Source organism: Bacillus rossius, chromosome 13, assembly GCF_032445375.1.
Source record: "Bacillus rossius redtenbacheri isolate Brsri chromosome 13, Brsri_v3, whole genome shotgun sequence".
NCBI lineage: Eukaryota > Metazoa > Arthropoda > Insecta > Phasmatodea > Bacillidae > Bacillus > Bacillus rossius.
In genome coordinates, this window is record NC_086340.1 from 17,972,323 (window position 1) to 17,994,856 (window position 22,534).

The 22,534-nt window shown below is 39.1% G+C and overlaps 1 protein-coding gene across 1 annotated transcript in view; it reads left to right on the forward strand.

Moving 5' to 3' along the window:
• The first annotated feature begins 8,853 nt into the window (after nt 1–8,853).
• Nucleotides 8,854–22,534, forward strand: part of LOC134538297 (uncharacterized) — a 146,253-nt gene continuing 132,572 nt past the window's right edge. Inside the window, exons 1-2 of the mRNA XM_063379484.1 lie at nt 8,854–9,306; nt 17,706–18,210. The gene's annotated coding sequence lies outside the window, so the exon portion shown is untranslated. The remainder of the gene's footprint in view (nt 9,307–17,705; nt 18,211–22,534) is intronic.

Below are 22,534 nucleotides of genomic sequence, written 5' to 3' on the forward strand. Positions count from 1 at the left end.
TATCTCAAACCCAGCTGTAGCAGCTAGCCACAGCGCTGCGTACGGCGAAACACAGAACTGAAACGCGAGAGAACTTTGCGAGATATCGAATTTATCGACTCGAGCTATTTTTGATACGCACTTTGCTTTACGCAATGCAAATAAAAACAGGTTACGTATTTCTAATATTATCCATGTGAATGAAAACAAAATTAACAAGACGTTAATAATCAAATCATAAAATATATTTGAGAAATGCAAATAATTAATAATTTAATGTACAAAAGATACAATTTTTACTTCAGTTTCTGAATCACACGATAGGAGCGCTAAATGTACAGTCACTCTGACTATCGATTATATTCGATACAAAAGTTTAGGAGTTCCCGAGTAGGTAGCGCTAAACGTTGTTGTGATTTTGCTTTCTCGTATCTAAAAATAAATTTTATTAAGAACCATATTATTGTAATAATTATTACTAATTATTTGATTGCGTAATTACGTTTGAGGCATTACAGAATAATCCATAAAAAGTTTATTATTAATATTATTATTTTATGGCCGTCGAGAGAATCTAAGGGCCTGGGGGGCAATAAATTTTGTTTTTCACCCATCCCATTACTTAATTTTTCAAACCCTGCAATTATAAAACAGAACAATAAAAATTGAAACGTTGCCCATAAAGCCTGAATTACAATAGCCCGTCTCGTCCGTCCATTACCCGTCCTTCCATCATAATATTTTTATATTTCAATGCTGACAACTGTTGAGAAAACTTATATTTTGGAGAAAAAATTTTTCTTAAGTAATTGTATTAGTTTAATAATAATGTAAACTAAGCACTTATAACTTATTAAACTTTTTACTCTGGTATTTATTTTTATATTTCTAGTGTTAGCATTAGTGATTAATAATTAATTAATCACTTCTGTGACACAAAACATTAAAAAAATAAAAAAAATAAACAGCTTTTGAAATGTTATCAAACGTAAGTTAAGAAATAATTATGGAAGCAACTAAGCAACTAAACAATCTGTAATTCCTACTAATATAAGATTTAATACACAAACACTTAGAAGCAGTGGCGGATCTAAGATTTGGTTTGGGAGGGGCTTGACCCAGCCTTTGAATATATTATATACTGTATAGAAGTCGCGAGTGGATAGGATTTACTCTACGTTTTTCAGAAGGGTATGATGAGCAGCTTGGGAACTTCACCGCTGCAGTGCGCTGTCGTAACGCCCTGTATCGTCTTAGTTGTTATTTACACGTTAGAGCGCAGCGCTGTCGCCTGCTGTCATACCCCGCACCCCTCATCCATCATTCACTGCAGCTCAACGTCGTTCAACGGGAGGGGGAAGGGGTGTTTGAAGAGTTCGACACTTGTCCGCTAGGGACCACCACAAGTGGATGCCCTAGAGATGGTGGCGATTGCGGCGGTGAATTAACCAACTACCTCAAAACCGTATTAGAAATTTTAACCTGGGCTGGCGACTTCTATACAGTATATATATTCAAAGACCCAGCTGAGGCTAGGCTTTATGAAGGCAAACACTAAAACAATAGTGGACCCAGATGCTTTTGGAGGGGGCTTGAGCCCCTTAGCCCCCCCTCTGGATCCGCTACTGCTTAGAAGACATTTTGAGGTTATAATTTCACACGCCCTTCCGCATAGATACCCGTCTGTCAAGAGTATGAAGTTACCAAACTTTTGACGGACGGACGATGAATTAAAGTTTTCAGACCATCTTATTGGCTGCAAGTCACGTGATTGAGGACGGATTACGGACGGATGAAGGTGATGGACTATTGTAATTTCGACATAACTCTAAACGGGGTATGGAAAAATGACATAATTTCTAAGGTTTCAAATGAAATTTATTAGAAATAGATTTATAATTTTTGTGCTACTATAAGGGTAAACACTAGCATAAGAATATTTCGGAACTCAAAACTCTCTCTCACCCCCCCCCCCCCCCCCCCCCCCACCCCCTTCCTTTCAGTTTTACGGCCTTTTGTGTTTCAAAAATGGTTGAAAAATTAGCTATTCCACTGCTTACTCATTAAAAAAAAAATTTGAAGTCCTTCAATATACAAACAAATATTCTTTGGAAAAATTTAGAGTAAATCGTAAATCTACAAGTGAAACCAACAAACCTGTAATAAAATCTCGTGTCACTTTTCATGTAAGAGTTTCAGTGTTTACATTTTAATATAAATGTATTTAAATATTTTCTTTGACAAATTACTAATTTACTTTTTTTTTTAATTCAACAAAAACATGTGTGTATTTATGAACTGTTAGTAAACATGCCCTTATGACTGTTTGTAATATATATTTGACAGATCCATTGGCAAATGGTAAGCCAATAATAACAAGAATCTATCTTCATTATAAATTTGGTCTATGGTAGAGACAAGAAATAGTGGAATGGATCATAAATATTGGAATAGTCCAGCTGCAGCCTTGTGCTAGCGGAAGTGAAGTCCAACAAACCGGACCGTTGCCCGATATACAATGGCGAATACAGGAATTTTTTCCCGAGATTAATTTAAAAAAAATAGAATAAATTGTGTACCTATTCCAAAAACTTACATCAACAAAAAAAAAGTTGGTTTATTACATTTTCATTCTTAAAATGCGTCACTTTATGAATAGTTTGTAGTTCCTGGTGTTATACTGCCTTCACCGAAATCTCGCAATTTTTTCATAACTTATAGAAGGGGGATGGAGAGGAATATATCTCATCAGTCTCTCTCACTTCTCCTTCTGTACCAACCACTGCCAGGCAACAACCAAACATTTTCTCTTTCCAATATGGTGATGATAATATCCACTAAATCACTAAATGTTCACTTATGGATCAAAATAAACGGGGCTTTGCGATATGGAGCAACATATGTTTAGTCCCATCTCCTCTTGGCTTCACCTAGATGGGAGCGCGGAAAGTGCCAGCAAGGAAATGTAACAGCAGAATTCTACCGCAGCATTATTTACCCACTCCATGGAAACGTGGAATGAGTAGGTACAATAGTATCGCTCTCAGAGTTTTGAGAAACCAACCAACCAACCCCCCCCTCCTCCCTCATCATTGTGATAAGAGGAGGCGCTGACGAACTGGGCGAATGCCAGGGGGTGGCCACATGGTGTGTGAAGACATATTTTTTTCTTCTCTCCAGCTGATTGTTGTGCCATGTAGGTTAGACGCCCAAAACATTGGTTGAAGTGTAGTGTTTGCATTGTGGAAACAGTTTTAAATGACCTTTAAAAAAAGTGACTGTTTTTAACGTTGAATATTCTAATTCATACTTACCAACCATCAACAGACGTTATCAAACACCATTTCCGCAATGTTTTGGGCGGAACAATATGGCGACGGCGAGGTTAAAATGTGACCAACTACGACCTGACAATTCTTTACTCCATGGCGGATGCGGTAGTGGCGGGCACGTGGCCAAGCGCACGCCGATCCTCGCCTCCTCCTTGGCGATCCACCTCCTATCCTCGCCTCGCTTCCACGTCCGCACTTCGGCCATCGGGACATGCGATGCGCGTGCGCGCTCTGGGACAGTGACACATGTCCTCGCTGCTTCGGCCGCACGCGCCCGATCGAGCTGCACGACACGTTCACACGACTTGCACTTTTTTTTTTAATGGCACTGTAAGGCTCAGTTTTCAGCCCCCACGATGTGTTACCTCATTTTCATGCAATAATTTATCTGGGACAATTTTTGACGTGACAATGCCTAATAAATCGATGAACTCCGGTTGCACGCACGAAAAAGTGTCCCGTTAAGCACAATGTCCCGTTAAGCTCATTGTACGTTTGCGCCGCATCTATCTCTCTTCCACTCGATTGGAACAACCATCGATTTGACTTTTTCGAGGCACGTTAAACTTGAAACACTCCCATTCGTTTCCTACTTTTCCTATCATCGTCCTATCCTTAACAGAATAACACAGATTTTATTCATAAAAGTATGCAATCATTTCATCAATGTTTTGTTATGACGTTGTCACGTTAAACTATCGTCCGTAAACCGACTTTACAGACAACCAATTTTTTATGTGTAAACATCTTAGCTCTCGGTATAAAGCATTTGGTATATGAGTTGTTTTGTGAACTGTGTTGCCATCCGTGACTGATGGCGCAAACCAAAGTTCACAAAGCCAAAGGGAAACTTTAGAGTATTAACTGTTTAATGAATTTTAACAAGGTAGGCGGTATTTTAAAAACAACGCCTTGCTAAAATTAAGGCCGGTGTTTAGTTTTTTTTTTCTCAAGTCTTTTTCACTTCTATTGGAGCCGTTTCATTATATAGTTTAATCTTTCGCTTTGCAAATCGAATGATTAGATAGTCTACGTAGCTGCTCCGGCAGCGAATCCTAGCGGTGGATGCGGAAAATACGTGTATTCGCGTCAAGAAATTTATTTGAAAATAGTTTTCGTATATTTATCACTCTCGACATTATTTTAAAGAATTCTACTTTAAATTCCGTATCCAAGTTTCGCATTATAAGTTTATTTACAACTTGAGAACACACAAATTTGCTGGTTACCCCGAGGTTAGATGTTCACAAATCACTGGCGAGTACTGAAAGATTCGCCTACATTAAAAATATATTTTATATAAAATAAACACATAATTTTCCTACATATTTTTTCTGACGTGTTACTACCCCCAACAATGTGTCAACTTCAATGGTCATTTATGTTATATTCATGGGCGTACGCTAGAGGGATGGATGATTGCCCGTGGGGGGAGGGGGGGGGGGGAACCCAAAATCCTAAACAATCTATTCTTCCCACCAACAAAAAAATGAAAGAATTTGAAACCAAACAGCGGGCAAAGTTGTTATATCCTCAGCTTCCCCCTCCTTTTTTTTTAGTTCAGGAAATGAAATCATGCATACGCTCTTGATTATATTTTCAAATAAGACTACAATATTGGAATCATACATGTCTGTGATAGTCAATTTCATCTGTCAGTTGTTTTTCTGTACAGGTTTGCGGAAGGCAGTTTGCAAACCATCATAGTATCATCACCCTGTTTGAGAGCCACAGGTACGTCGCAACTTCTTACTGCACGGCGTGGTATGAGATCAGTATGCTGGTTGCTAAACAACCCCAACTTTCTGATGGTCTTCAAGGCTCCAAGGCGAATAAATAAATGTAATTATTCGCACCAATTATATTACGTATTTCCATATACGATACCACTACATAAGTCACTACCTTGGTGGTTTGCATAGTTACAATATTACGATTTGAAAATCGAGCGTAGATTATAAAAAAAATACTCTAGCGCTTTTTATGTAACATCTTCAAACGGACCTGAAATTTTACTGCCTGCTTAGAAAGTTGGCAAGAATCAAATAAATAAATAAATAAATAAATAAATAAATAAATAAATAAATAAATAAAACATTTCAGGAAACCAAATTCAAGATTTCACTAACCATCAACAGAATTCCGCGAAATTTCTATTAAATGTGTGAATTTGATTACTTTTACAGACTTAAGAGCTAAGAAAAACGATTGCGTATGAATGTTGTAAATCTATTTAAGTTAAAAATTTAAGGTTGAGGAAGTAATCTGTAGTGTGTATTTTGGAAGATGTACTTCTTTAGGCGCGTTACAAAAAAATGACGAGAAGGAATTTTTACGATGTGCGCGCACCATACAACGAAATTTTCACAGGATGAAAAAAAGGCCACTTACAAAAAATAGGTACTATTTCTTCGAAATTTACTAAAAAGCAAAATAAATAATGTATATAAATATATTTATGCTTTTAAATCTTATACTTTGGTGACTGATATTGATTACTGATCGATATAAGTAAAACATTTATTAATTGTTAATATTAGTGATAGAAATTGTGTATATATACTTTTTCAAGTGTACTTTAAAATGTAAGTTATGTTCCCGTATGTATAATTTATATCCATTAAAATTATTACACTATTAATTAATTAATAACTAGAATTAATAAATTAGAATAAACATACCGCATATTTATTGATTCTCATTGTTAAGATTTATCTTATTAGATTACTAAATTAAATAATTACTTTTATACACAAATCATGTTACTATCAATATTAATACTGGGTATTAATTAAAATGTTTTGATTTGAGTGGATTTAAACTTAACAACCGTATTTATAATATCATTCCAGTCCTTTTATTATATTTATAGTAATTATTTGCATGCAAAATTAAAGTTCTTTTTTTTATCACGCCAAGTTAGTATAACTTAACATTAACTATTTTTTTATGTGGTTTAAACCGTGTATGATTTTGTTGTACAGCGCGTGTGCTCTTGGATAACGCAGCCGTGAAATACAACTAGCCTCCCGGGCTGCGAAGGAAGTTCGGGACAGCGGTGTTGGGGGCTTGGGCTGGGCTGGTACCTCGTCCCTGATCTTTGTTCAGGTTGGGAGGGGATGGGCAAGAAAGATAGTGGGTTCAGGAAGGGAATGACGTACAGGCCGAGCGGGGAAGCTGGAAAGGAGAGAGAGAAAAGAGCGGGCGAAACGGCCCTGAAGACAAGGCAGGTCTGACAACTGTATGCTCCGTCGGGAAAAAGTTACTAAACCCCCAAAAATTACTAACTCTATGAACAGCATAATATGGAAATAACGAAACGATTTAGATAGTTTGGACATGCAATTACGCATTATTATTATTATTATTATTATTATTATTATTATTATTATTACACAGTAGTGATACGAACTTAACTGTTTAAACTATGTTTAATTAAGTGCTAGAAATTAAAAAAAATAAAGCTACTCTTAATGTTTAGGTAAACGTAACATAATGCTGTCGTTAGTCAGTGCACTACATTTTTGTTGTTACCTTTATCGAATCGATTGTCAAAAAATTCCTCTATTAAACAGTGAGTTTATTTCTTTCTTCTTGCTGAACATTGAGAACACTGATTGTCATGAATTGTCTCGATACCCAGCACGATTAGGCGTATAGGCCTCCTAGACATATTATGAAAGATTGAAAAAATGAACAAAAAGCTTAAACAGCTATCTGCAAATTGTTCCTTAAAGCTCGGTAGTGATTTTCGTTTGTACAGTGTGACGAACTGAACTATACATTTCATGCAGTCCTATTCTGTAGACCTAAATATCTGTTTTAGAAAAAAAAAACAATAATTGTAAGAGGCGCCAAAATCATAAATCACTGACACTGCCAACCCCCCCCCCCCCCCCCCCTTCCCAAAAAAAAAAAAATATTTTTTTTTCAGATAATTGTAGCCTCGCACAAAGAGCTTTCTGTACAGAAGCTTACGCTAATCATGCTCGTTAGTGCTAGTAAGCTTTGTGGAAACAATAATAGCTGACATTTCTAAAACCACTGGCCAGTGGAATCTGTGAATGTCTCTTTATGTGTAGTGTGTTTGACTACTTCAGAGAGAAAACTGATTGATAGTTCGGGGCTAGGATTAAATTATATGTAGGCCTACTACGTAATTTTACTTCATTGTATCGAACAATTAAAAAAAAAGAGGGGGGGGGGGGGAGTTGTCTGTAAAGTCGGTTTACGGACGATAATTTTACGTGATAACGTCATAAGAAAACATTGATGAAAAATTGCATGCTTGTTAATTTTCAAATATTATTTACAGGTTTTTAAAATTTAATCTAAATAATTTGTTTAAATATAATCACGAACAATTAGTTAAAAAGCCCGCCTTAACCTGTTTGATATTATAGAAGAAATTCTCGCACGGTGGGGTGCCGGTTCTTGCACGCTCGGCTCAGGCGGAACGTGACAATTTTTCGTGCGTGCACCGTCGTTCATCGATTTATAACACGTTATCACGTCAAAAGTGCAGATCTGTTTGAATAAAATAAAAACAAATGCATACTGTCTTTGTTTTCATCAACTGATTTAGACAGGTACGGTACATTGGAAAAACAGGTCAATTACGTATCATGTGCATTAGATAAAAAAAATAGATTCTGTTATCGTTAGTATTATACTTTTAAATGTCTTGCGAATAAACACTGGCGAATTAAATCAGGAGCAATCAAATTTTAAAAAAATTCAAAACAAATAAAAGTTTTTGTTACTGTTATAAATGGCGGTCCTATGGGAGGATATGGGTGTGGTCCCCCCCCCCCTCCCCCTCTTTGAAGTTTCTCACAAAACCTAATAAAAAAAATAGAGGGATAACAATTTTTTACTCAGACTACAACTGCTCTTTGAAGTAAGTTAGATTTTTTGTAAAAATGTGTAACTATACATTTCTCAGTGCTATTGTACTGCGTACAATTAAAAAAAAACTATTTAAGATGTCAAAAAAGTCTTAAAATATTATTTTAAGATATTACATTATGTATAATTTTTTTTAATTTCGGACTTCCCATTTAATTGGCAGGTATCTATTCTACACTACTCCTCCACCCATTTCAAAATTCGAGGCCGGGTCGTCACTGCATTTATTACACAACCAAAATATCAAATAATTTATAAATTTATTGTTATCTTCTGCACTGTAAATTAGTAACAACTAAATTCACGACCTATTAATAACTACTAAGTAGAATTTACTTGAATTATGCGACCATCGGAATAGGACACGTTTCAAAACTCTTTCGATCTTAAAATAATGTTACTTTTGTTTTGTGAATTTTATTTTGCCAGTCTGAAAAAAAAGAAGTATAATAATAATACTAACAACAATAACAAACCAACAACAACAACAACAACAACAAAAATACTACATTAACGTGATGGGTGGGTTGGACTCCTCAAGCAAGCGATGAGGTTGTATTGCGGAGCGTAGTGCATTTTGGTTTTGTTACGTTGGCAGCGGTCGCCATCTTATCCCGCGAGCAGCAGCGCTCCCAGTCTGTAACGAGTCTTGCGGCAGTTAGTTTTGTTATTGTGTTGGAGGATGGCGGTCCGTGTGTTGGTGTAGTGTTTCGTGTTCGAAGCCAACACGCCGGTTGTCGGCTTAGGGCACTTCACTCCCGAAAACAGGCTAGCATGTGAACCAAGGAACGGCTCGAAGCTATACCTCCCCTCTCTCGTTTACCGCTTCGGTTTTATTTTTAAGTTCTCTCGAACGAGGCATCTGGCGTCGGTCTGCACCTTTCGAGGGGATCTGGTTTCTTTTGCGTGTCTATCTCTCATAGTGTTTCGCTTTCGTATGTGCATTTGCTGTGAGTGGGAAATATAACGAAGTAAGAAGTATACAAATAAAAACACTTAGTTGCACTGGTGTGTGCGTGTGTTTGTTGTGAGAGAAATTTCTCATCTCCAATTCGTCTTGTTACTACTGGAAATATGCGCATTTTTGGTGAGTTGTGTATGATTGTATTAGTATTCACTACCCTGTCGTTTTCTTAACTCCACAAACCAATGTGTTAACGTTATTAAAAATAATTGTAAACACGGTTGTAACCAACAAATAAACGTGGCGCAAAAATTTACAGATATTAGACAATAACAGTTTTAATGTTTCCTGGAGTTCCTAAGTTGTAATAAGGACAGGAAAGATAATCAATTTAATTCCAATGACTAGCATGACTAAAAGTTAGTGCATTTACTGTACGAAGTTGTCTTATTCTGCCGTTGTTTATGATGTAATTACTAACACATGATCACATCCAGTAGACTTGTTCTATCAGAATTATTAAGTACAGCACATTAATAACGTCTATTGAACCCATGCCAATTTATTGCGCAGTATAATTCTTATTGGCGGGAAATTCATTATTAAGAAAGGATACAGTGACGTTTCATAAAATAGCAGTTCTTCCAGTTAATACTTCCAAGTATATTTTAATGTTGTTTTACATCGATGACTTAAGTAAATTACCATGTTGTTAAACTTTGATCGAATGCACATTCAGCATATTGGTTAGGCCAAAACTTTTCTTATAGTTAATATAATGAAGAAAAAGAGCACAACTTAACGACTGTGCGCCCTTTGTTTACTTTCACGTAATATTTCACTGTATTCAGAAGAATAGTGACAGTTTGTCATTTTTATCGTGGCTGTACGTGTTCATTTATTGAAGAAAATCCAATAGAAATGTCCATACGCTGTCATGAGATAAATAGTTTTGATTGTTCATTGTCAACAATCGGTGAAATGGTGACTTCTCCAAAAAATGTTTTTTACGAGAGTAAAAATAAATTGTGATTTGAGCTTGCATGCTGCAATGAGTTAGTCTTTTACGCTTTTCCTTTCATAACTTAGCTAAGAAGTGTAGACTATAAACTGTTATAGGTATATCAGAAGTCATTTTGACAAGCCAGATGTTACAGTGTAAAAATAAATTGTTTTATTTCATAAATTGTTAAATAAATTATTAACAAAGTTAGTGACAGGCTAACAATGAACGGTAACTGTCCCGAATAGTCACTTGCTGTTCAATTTTGTCTCGGAATGACATTAGCCAATTATTGTAGTCACAAGCTACAAACACTTCACGCATTGAATATCAGATTAAGTGCTATGAGATTTCTTAATCCCCAGCGATGTTTCATCTGCATTAAGAATATATATTTTTTTTTCTCCACTGCAGTCATAATGTATTCACTCAATTTATAAACCCCCTGACATTATGCGTGAAGTACTTACGAAGTCTGCTGACTATAATTTACGCCGTGGATTTTACTAGACTGAAGTTAGCTCTATTTCTGGGCTGTGGCTTTACTTGTTTATTTTTTTTTATGGGGGGGGGGGGGGTGTATGTTGTGTGTTGTTTATAAGCTGTGAAACTCGCGTATCAAAACTACATCCGTTTTGTTTGATGCTTTGAACCATCTATTCTTTACTCTAGTAACACTGGTGTATTTCTGGTTGCACATTGTGCATTTGTGAGCATAGTAACGAATAGTAGGTCTCATATGCGTAGTATATTGCTAGGAATAATCACCCAATTACTTGAATTACTAAATAAACGTGGTTATCAAAACAGGCAATAACGGCTGATGCAAATGTAAACAAACGGCCGCCATATTGGTGTGTAAAATGACCGAAATAAGTTTCGAAAATAGTGGCTTCATTTTAGACGGCTACAATAGAAAAATAAGTTAATTTGTGGCCTTTTCAATCAAGATAATAGTATATTCTTAGAAAGTAAACCAAATAAGTTTTTATGTTATTGTTTTTCTAGATGATTTTTGTTCAAAGGAAGAAAACGCAGTAGCTTGAAATTTATGAAATTATTTTTTCATTTACGAATACTCCGAGAAAAATTTGTAACCAGTATTTTAGTGAATTTAAGGCAATTATTGTTAATAGCGGTAATGCCCCGTCTGAACAATACCAACTACTATAGTACATGTATACCTCCGGCAATCATAATACCGAAACAGCGGCCGCAGTCTTGTGAGAAACGTAAGATTCATCAACCCCGAGTCAGACGACACAAACACACACACATGCACTCTCACACACATACAAACTCTCACACTCACATACAAGAAATTTTGTACATTTGGTCAGGAAAAAGTCAAAGAAGTTACGACATTTAAGGAACTCATAAATTTTGAAAATGTACGAGTTCTCTCAAAATTATTATTTTTTTTCTAAAGGCGAAATTACAGTACGTATGTCGGTTACGTGACTTGCAGCCAATCAGATGTCCCGGAAAATTCTATCCTTCCGTTAAAAGCTTGGCAAGCTCTAACTTTTGACGGACGGACGGACGGATGTATTTTATCTATGGTTTTGGCCGCGGCAAGAGAACTGTAACCAGAATGCAGGCCTGTGGACTTTGTGCAGGTCGTTCAGATATTCTGCGTAATAACTTTTCATAATAACGGTTCTTAAAAGTCATGTCAAGCAGTTTAATCGCGACTCAGAATTTCTTCGAGGAAATGCTATTGCAATACGGTACGTACATAAACACGACACAGATAACAGAAAAAAAAACGTATATAAATCTCCGAGAGAAAAACACGGATTGTTGGCAGCACTTATTTGGGAAAATATTCCGTCGGACGGATGAAGTCAAGTTGTATGTCGCTTGGAAATTAGCTGCGTGGCGTTGACGGACAAACGAGGGACTGACGGACAAACGAGGTACTGACGGACGGAGACGACGGGCTATTGTAATCCTTTTTTTTTTGTATTCCTAACCTTCTAATTAGAAACTTAAGTGTATTTGTAGGCGGGGTCCGGGATAGGGAGGGATCTAGGTGCCTCTCAGGCCGGAGCCTAATACGCCAAGTCGTGCTGAGGATTAGCCGTGCAGGGAAGGTTAGCACGCATCTTGTGTTTTGTTCGGGGATTGGCCAACCACGGCAGTAATTGGCGCAATTACCAACTTCCCTATCAATCTAACCTGCATAGACACAGGGGATACCCTGGGCACATACATGCGGGATGCAAGGGCGTGCACTGATTGCGTAGGAGTGTACATGAGGCAGAGGATGGTATGGTTGAAGAGTTGGTACGAAGTAGAAATATGGACTTGGACGCGAAGTCCGCTTTCATATTTTGAATAATTTACAGAGTTTTTGACGTGACAACGTCTAATAAATCTATGAACGCAGGCTGCACGCACGAAAAAGTGTCCCGTTGCGCACGTTGTCCCGTTACGCAAATTGTACCGTAACGATGTGTCCCGTTACGCTCATTGTACGCTTGCGCCGCATCTATCTCTTCCACTCGATTGGAACAACCATCGATTTGACTTTTTCGAGGCACATTAAACTTGAAACACTCCCATTCGTTTCCTATTTTTCCTATCATCGTCCTATCCTTAACATCATAACACAGATTGGAAGAAGTTAAATAGCGAACATGTATAAAAGTTATATTTAAAATAATCTCTTCGTTAAAGTAATAAACATATTTGAATTAATGAGTGCAAATAAAAGTAAATTTATCAATTAAATTGAATATTTCATTTCACTCCTTCTTTGTATCCATACAAAATGGTGATAATTCAATAAAAATGATTCAATTTTATTCATAAAGGTATGCAATAATTTCATCAATGTCTTGGTTATGACGTTGTCACGTTAAACTATCGTCCGTAAACCGACTTTACAGACAAACAATTTTTTTTTTTTGACGAGGGACGCCCGCACCCCTGGCGGTGATCGGCAACGCTGGCCACCCAACAACCGCTGCCAGCCAGCACCTAGTGTAATCTCGCCTTTATTCCGACAGCGAAGTCGCGCGAGGGAGCGAACCTCGGTCGTGTTCGGGTACTTGGTCGGGGAAGAGTCCTGTGAATCCCCCGTGGGCCGCCACCGGCGTCGCGTGCAAAGGCGGCGTGTATCTGCGGCCGTCATCTTGTTGCCTCCTCGTTAGCGCGCCGGATGCGTGCGGCGAGCATCCCTCCCCTACCCCCTCTCTTAACCTCCTCAGGGGACTGGTTCCAGCGACGTCCGTCCGTTTCCGATAAAAACGGCGACGGAATGTACGGCGCGCACGCTTCGAAATACGTAGTCGAGGAGGCTCCTTCCGGCCTGGGTGCATGCACACGGCGTTAGTGAGGCGGGATGATTAGTGCGACGCTCGCTAGTTCTACCAGCGCGGTGTCGCCCATGGCCCTCCCAGCATTCGATTACGGGCCCTGGACCAGTGGCGGATCCAGAAAGGGGGCTAAGGGGCTCAAGCCCCCTCCAAAAGCATCTGGGTCCACTATTGTTTTAGTGTTTGCCTTGATAAAGCCTAGCCTCAGCTTCAGCTGGGTCAAGCCCCTCCCAAACCAAAATCTTGGATCCGCCACTGCCCTGGACCCATGTTCGGAGACACCCCCCTCCCCTCCAAATTTTACAGTCACGTGCTACATCATAATTGCATGGTTATTTCCTACCTACACTCTTTTTTTGGAATGTTATTTAACCTGAAAATACAGGTTGTAATTATGGTTACTATTTTATAGGTCCAAACTAAGCTTTATTGAAACAATTATTTTACTTTAAAATAATCACAGCGAGCATTTATATGTATTTCACACACTGAGATAAAAATAAACGGGACTGAACCCGGGCCCCCTCCAGGCCAGGGCCCTGGACCCAGGGGTCCACCCAGCCCCACCCTTGTGGGGAGCCATGGTGTCGCCTCTAGTGCAAGCGCAAGGCTGAGGATTCTCGTCGTCCATAGTTAGAGACCTGAAAAAATAGCGGATTCAATTCGCGATATGCTAAAATTCAAACAGTTATACACCAATGCTGCTTCTGCCATTGGCTCACAACTCATCTTCAGGACTCTGGGCCAATAAGAAACACTCAACCAAATCTGTGACGAATCACAGGCTGCTACGTTGGGACGTCTCACACGACAGCAGCCAATGAGTGGGTGACATTTGACCGAGTATACATAGAGCTGTGGAGTTCATCCTAGCGGTCATTGAACCCGCGAATTTTTCCGGTCCCTATCCATAGTACAACTGAAATTTGAGCTGACCGTAACATTTGGCATAGACATGAAAGTAAATCAGTAATGCAAGTTCCGTGTAAGTGCTTTCAAGAATCTGTACCGGTTGTTTCATGCCTCAAAATTACTCTGAAAACACGCATTTTTAGCCAATTTAAATCTTATAAAAAAATACAGTTTTAAAACCTTAATCCGAAATAAAAACTTCTTATCGGCCCTCAGCGAATTCTTAAATGCTATTCGTAAGCATACCCCCCACTCGGATATCTTGAGTAGTTTTGAAATGGCGTTGTTTTTCCTGAAGCTCTGCGCACCGTGTGTGTGCCATGGCAGACGGCGCTCGTAAGTCCCGCTTGTAAGACATAAATGGGCCGGCTGAACAGCAGATAAGCGAAAATGTCGAATAATACGGAGGGCTTAATAATAATAAAAAAAAACCATTAACGGTGAAACTTTAATATAACGCAACAAAAATGTGCGAATTTATAATACAGATTAGTAGGGCCATGTAATTTTCGCGAAAAGATTTTCAGACCAGCTGTGTCAAAACTCTGTATCACTGTCTGTGTCTCTTGGTTGGCTGGGTTTATTCCAGGTGCATGTCTACTGTCTCCAGTGCGGAAGCAAATACTTCCTGAATGGCCCGTCCAAACATGGCGATGGCTTCTCTCGCAGACGGCCGCCAATCGCAAGGGAACAATCGCTAGAGAGGGTATACCTTTTTGCAGTCTAATACGCAGTCAGATTATTTCGCGAAAAATGCATGCCCCTACAGATTAGCCTAATAGTTTTTTTCCCTTCTCATTATCAGGCTAGATTCATCATTAAATACATGTCTTGTTCGCAAAACAATCTCTGTGCTAGTTAGACTGCACTGAGTATGCCCATGCCAACAGTCACTTAGTTGTGATTGCCGGCCGTCTGCGAGAGAAGCCATTGCCGCGTATGGTCCGGCCAATCAGGACGAGTGCGCCTTCGCACAAAATTTGCTGCGATTCGTGTGCCGACAGTATACGTATATACCTGAGAGAAACTAACCAATCACGAAACACTTTGCTACAATGTTTTAACACATGGCTAGTCTCGAAAGCGAAAAATACGTGTACCTACTCGATCATACGTGTTCATAATTATTAAGTCGTGTTATTGTTTCTATTGACAGGGACTGGAAATATTCGCGGTTTTCTTTTACCTATAGGATAGACCCCACGATCCTCTATGTATTCGGGAAAATTACACCAACTCATTGGCTACTGTCTCGTGAGAACTGTTAACTGGGATGCTTGTGATTCGATACTTATTTCGTTGAGGGTTATTCATTGCCTTAGAGGAACAGAGGGACAAGTGCCATAATGAAAACTACCACAAGGTAAAAGTACCAGGGGAATTCTACCATAGTTTTTTTTTACATATATTTTTTTTAATAAGAACGCAGTTCTGCTTCCTATATCAAATTTTTTGGAAACATTTGTTTCTTCTTATGCGCAATCTGTTGTATTAATACATGACTGGAACTACAGAAAGTCGCCGTCAGAAGTGCTATCTGTAGTCTTTTAAGTTAAACAAATAAACTGCTGGTGTTGACAGCTATCGACGTATTCTATGTTACACTACTCTGAGAGCAAGGCCGTTGTACTCATTCCATGGAGTGTATAATAAATTATGGCAGAATTCCCCCTCGTCTTTTTAACTTATGGTAGTTTTCCATTATGGTTCTCCCCCCCCCCCCCCCCTGTTTTGAGGTGGTCAAGGGAAATTCTACCATTATGGTACTTTTCCTTTATGGTACTTTTCCCCCGCCACCACTGCCCTACTAATACCATACCCCTCATTGGCTATCGCTTTCCTAAGACGCCATCTTCATCTTTAATTCGGAACCACTCGGAATTCCCCCCACCCGAGAGGCAGATGTTTACCATTGGGTATAGCTCTTTTAAATGGAGCGTGTTTAACTAACGACCGTTCAACCACGTATGTAGACGAAACGTTCTGGATGTTTGAAGGGTTGCCTAGCGGTAATAAACACCGCGAAACTTTAGGGGTCTATGTTTATTTTTACCGACTGTTTGGAATGGAAATGGTTCGATGTTATAAATTTCGCCCTTTTGTTATTTATTGGGTTTTAGTTCTCTAGGGCGTGTAAAATAATCTTTGATACAATGTTATAAGTTATGTTATTGGTAATTGTATGAATTCCAACCTGTCACTGATATATGGGTAGTAGTGCTACAATTAATTCACGGATTTATTTCAATTCAGGTTAGACTTAACCAGCATTCTTATTGTGCTCATTGGTCGAAAACAAGGCCACATCCTTACACGTAATTGGGTTACAACTTCTCCTTGTTTATATCTAGGGACTGTAAACATTCACGGGTTTATTAACGTCCAGGATAGACTTTACTCGAGCAAATGTCACCCGTTCATTGGCTGGTTGACTTGTAAGACGTATTCACTGGGTAATCTCTAATTCGACACTACTATTGGTGAGACTTTCTCATTGGTTCACAGTACTCCGCACAAACTGTGAGCCAATAGCAGACTCAGCACAATGGTATCAGTAATTTAATTATAGCCCATCGCGAAATAAATCCGCGAATTTTTCCGGTCTCTATTCATAACTGGCTAAGGTTCGACAAAGGCGTGTGCATATGTGCTTCCCTGTGTACTTTGCTACTAAATGAATCCGCGGAATAATCATGGCTCTAATATGTAATTACTAGAGACCGGAAAAATTCGCGAATTCATTTCGCGACAAGCTCAAATACAAATAGTTATACCTCAGTGCTGCCTCTGCTATTGGCTCACAACTCACCTGGATGACTCTGGGCCAGTGAGAAACACCCGACCGAAACTTTATCGAATCACAGGCTGCTACGTTGGGACGTCTCACAAGACAGCAGCCAATGAGTGGGTGGCATTTGACCGAGTGTACGTAGAACTATGGAGTTCATCCTGGAGGTGTTTGAACCCGCGAATTTTTCCGGTCCCTAGTAATTACCAGAGACCGGAAAAATTCGCAGATTCGTTTCGTGATAGGCTAGAATTCTATCTATTGTACATCTTCGTTGCTATAGTTATTGGTTCACAGTTTGTGTCGCGGACTTTGGGCCAATGAGAAACCCTCATCCACTTAAGTATCGAATCACAGGCTAGCAAGTGGGAACTCTGAAAAGTCTGCAGTCAATGAACAGGTGGTATTTGCCCGAGTATGTAAAGGACTATCGAGTCCATCCTAGAGGTAATTAATTGAACCCGTGAATTTTCCGGTCCCTAGTAATTACAATTTTTATATGACCGTCACAATACTTAATCCGTTTACACTTGAACTTTTGTTTCTTTTGTTTCAGTGCTGATGCTGACAGTGTCAAACATGATGGCGGTGATGAAGACAAAGTTTACGTCGTCGTGATCAGCCACAAAAAAAAAAAAAAGACCGAAGGGGAAGTGGGAGAAAAATTTTGGCCTTGAACTTGCCACTGCGTACATTTGAAAGTCGCGTATCAGGAGGTAGAGTGAAGACTTTACAGGCAAAAAAAAAAAAACTTCCAAAGTGGCTTATAGGAGTGTGAAAGTCAACCACAAAAATATAGTGAATTAGTTTGTTTTTTTAAAAGTGGGAAAGCGAAATAATTTGACTTTTTTTTTTCGTAGCTAAAACTTGAAGGGAAGTCGGTGCCTAATTTTTTCCGACATATTTTACGTTTCTCGTCTCGGTTGTTTCTCTCTTCGTGGGGAAGTGACAACAGTGGATGGTCTCCTCGCACGGAGAAGGAACGTCTGTGCGAAGCACAGAACAAAGCGACCCCACGATAACTCCACGAAACATGGGACTGCTGCGCGGTTAGCTCGAAGGTAAGCGGACACCTGCTTCGTGTTATTTCGTGTTTCTTTTTTTTTTTTTTTTTTTTTATCATTCGTAGAATTACGGAGAGATGTTATATAATCGCTTGCCGCAGGAAAACTTCCAGGTGGGAAGTAACATTTTGAGTGCGTTTGACACCTGGAAGTGCCTGTTCTTCTTTCTTTACGTCCTACCGAAAATGTTTGTTGGAAAAAAAGGCGTGGGGGGGGGGGGGGGGATGGACTAGTGCTGAATATTTTTTCTTGCCTAAATCAAAAAAATAAATACATTAGAGCTTACAAAGCAGGGATTGTTAGCCATATCCCTACATATATTATAAATGCGAAAGTGTGTTCGTATTTTTGTACTTTCACGCAACAGCGGAGCAATGTATCAACGTCATTTGTTTTTGCATATAAAACTTTATGGGCTGGAGTGTGAAATAGACTACATATAAGTATGAAATTCTAACCTTGAGGGAGTTGTAAAAGGGGTAGGCTAAATTCAGTTTTGTAATAGAAATTAATAGGAGTATGTCATATAGACACAAACAGTGAGTTTCATTTCTCTGTGACCGCCACACGGTAATAAAGGTCTTATAACTTCCTATCCTCCTCCTTGGCGAAACCCATCCACTTAGTGAAGCTCGCGGCTGCTAGAGAACTAAAGGCGCTGATAGCAGTTTAATTTAGAACTTAGTCAATAGATGGCGTTGCCTTGAATTTTTAACGCGCTATCGTTTGGTGCGTCTGTCACGTCTTGTTTAGGGGTCACCTGCCTTCCCACAAAATGAAGCTGAAGATTGGCTTCCCGGTTTTGCTGCTGCGTAGCCTTGATGCATAGGGGAATTGTGCAATCAATGGGACTTAAAAATTAAAATTTCCCGTTTTTAAAGTGTATGTCCTACAGACTTGAAACTCGGTAGTGATGTTCCTTATATTATGATGTGTTTAGCCCGGGCAACGCCGGGTATTTCAACTTGTAATAAATGTCACAAATTGAAAGGATTATTATGTCTCGAAACTTTCCAGAAAATTTCCTGGCATGCTTTTAAATTGAGTATTTTAGAGTGGATAGCTATTTGTCTTATAATAAGGTTCTCGTTGGAGTATATAATGGCTTCCCCATGAAGCCCGACGATAGTTTTATAATGATTATTTAACTACTTCACTAATTGCTTAGTAGAAGAGATTTAAGCTGGCAAAAAAAACACTGTTTTATAATAAAAGAGGATGTTATAAATAAATTAGTAGGAGATTTCAGTATTTCTGGTATGCCACACTACAAACAAAATATGTGGCTACCAAAATAAAGTGGATTAATTTTCACTGGTTTGTTTGCTTGATAATAGCTGATACATTACTTTTCACAATAAATGTAGCTATGTTATTAATATATTATGAAAGCTACTATCTGGTGGGCGGGCCCAAAACTACTTCAGAAACTTGCCTTAGGTCTCAGCAATTAGGGCGGTATTCCAAGACATTCGGGTAAGGTAGCGAATAAGCACTGCCTTGTTGGAATTCAACCGTAACCTAACTAGCTGACCGTATTTCAGAACGTGTCCAAACACAATCCCTGCAAGGTAACGAAAAAGCAACAGTTTTAATAAACTGTGCCCTGCGCGAGGTTGGAAACTGAATTCAATGCATTCTAGCGGACATTTGGCAACCAGCGATACATTTTCCACGCCAAATAGCCCACAGACAGAAGCACTACAGTGCGAATTAAATTGTGTGATTTTAATTTTCTCAAGTACTTTTAAAGTTTGCGAATTATTTTTTGTTATGACCATTAAAGTGTACCAAATGTATTCCAGAATAGTTACGCTATCATAAAGTTTCATTTGGCACACCAGCACCCTTGGTCCCCCCTTTGATTATAAAAATGACTATATATACGAGTTAATGGCGCCAGATGCGATTCAGCCGTCCGGGCGAAATCAACGAAAAAGCGAGCTTTGCGCATCCGCGTAAATTTTGGCAACATATCGGCAGCAGATTAGGCCACCAAAATTCGGCTGCCCAATAATAAGGGACTGGCCGTGTCCTGTCGTGCACTAGGAACACGATTAGGGTACAGGCATGGGCGTCGCAACCGGGGGGGGGGGGGACGGGGGGACACGTCCCCCCCAATAATAAGTCTTCAATTTCGTCCCCTCCAATAATATATTTAGTTTCGTAGTTATATTATTAATTTGATTTCTGTGATACAACCCATATGTTGCGCATGGTGCATTTAGTCCAATCGTGGTAATGTGAGGACTGTGTTTTTAAAAATTTGTTCTCTGAAAATATTTTTTATAAAAAATAAATTATATATTGCAACCAACTATAATTAGAATATTTAGGAAAGAAAAATGCCTAAAAACCACCTATTTGCACCTTCAAACCCCAAATTTTCCCGGGAGAGGGCCCCCGGACCCCCCCGCTTTTTTCCCAGGGGATGGATATTCCTCAACAACTAAATCAATTGCAGTCCCCCCCCAAAAATATATCCTTGCGACGCCCATGGGTACAGGTGTAGCGTATTCAAAACCTGAGACCCTTATTCTTGTCTCTTGTTGGAACACCGAACTTGGAGTTTCTCCCCTCCGTGAAAACTCGATTTGTCGGGTGCGTTCTTGCCGCCCGGGGTCTCCTGGCAACGGGAAAGGTGGTTGGGGGGGGGGCGGGGGATCTCGACATCCGCCTGTCTCCGTCTCTCTCCGTCGCCTGTATTACATCGCATTCCACCTGGCACGAGCAGCTAGGGACAGGGGAGGAGGAGGAGAGGAACAGCGGCGAGCGAGCTCGGAATGCTGAACGGCTTCCATTTCCGCGCCGATACCTGTGTTCGCGCGGCCGAGGCGCTTGGCATCTGCCGCGGCCTTGCCAGCGACAACACTCGTCCAATAGCTCGGCGTCGTCCTTCAATCACGCTCTTCACCGAGACTAGAGAACTGTTCCTTTCATCTGAACGCAACACGAAAAAAAAAAAAAAAAAAAAACGGCTGTCTGTAAAGTCGGTTTACGGGTAGATAATTTTACGTGATAACATCATAAGAAAACATTGTTTGCAAATTTAATTTAAATAATTTGTTCAAATATAATAACGAACAATTAGTTAAAAAGCCCGCCTTAACCTGTTTGATATTATAGATTTTCTCGTACGGTGGTTGGCCGGTTCTTGCACGCTCGGCTCAGGCGGAACGTGACAATTTTTTCGTGCGTGCAGCCGGCGTTAATCGATTTATAAGACTTTATCACGTCAAAAAAAATTTACTTATATTAGTTTGAATGTCAGGAAAAGTGCTTCAGTCCGTCGAGAATATGGCTCCAGGAATGGGGAGGGGGGGGGGAGGGGTTAAAATTCGTTATATTATTTAACGCTTGAGTTTACATTGATGATTTGAATGATCAGAATCAATTTGCTAGGACTTCTGAAACGCGGTGAAAAATATCAGTTAAAGGAACGAACATTAAACAGCGCATAATTTGCTAGTTTCGAATTTGTTCGTAATGCATTCTACTTGCAGATGGAGCAAATGCTCGATGTGTCGCTAGAAATTATTTTTTTTTGCAGCCGTACGATTTTATCCAAAAGCTTTGGCTGAAACAATTTTTGATGAAACAAACTATTACCTGAAAAAAAACAGGTTTGAAATAAAAAAAACTCTCTTATAAAATTTTTCGCAATTTATTTGCAACTATTTTAATATTACCACAAACTTCCCCCCCCCCCCTTCCTTCCCAAAAACAATTATACGACCATGTATTAGTGTAAGGGATGAAAAATATTGTTTAAAGGTCAAAAATAATTGCATAACTACCTTAGTAGGTATAATATGAAATACGTTAAGACATTTAATGCATAATGCTGCACTGAATATGAGAAAATGTTTAATCGATAATTTTTTAATATATATATTTTTTTAAATATTGGTGAACATATAGGATGTTATGTACATTAAATTCTTAAAATGTTCCGGGAGTTTACAGAAGTTTCCAAAACATTTCCAGAAGAAATAGGTATGCAAATGTTAAGCGTCATATATAACTCTCGCCTGCCGTCTCCACCTCTACCGGTTCCCCTACCCCTTATCTATCTATTCCCCTCATGCGATCGGAATTTACGTTACTCTGGAAAATTGTGGCTCCCTCAGCAAAGAAGTTTCACTTCAAAAATTCTCATTTCGTTACACTACAAACTAAGAATGAGGCACGCTATAGCGACTGTTGGGAAAACGGGTGCAATTGGTGCTACTTTTTTAGAACCGTCGGATCTGAGACGAGTCACATGACTCAGGCTGTGAGGCGGAATGATATTTGCGACGCATCGCTGGTGCTTCTAGCC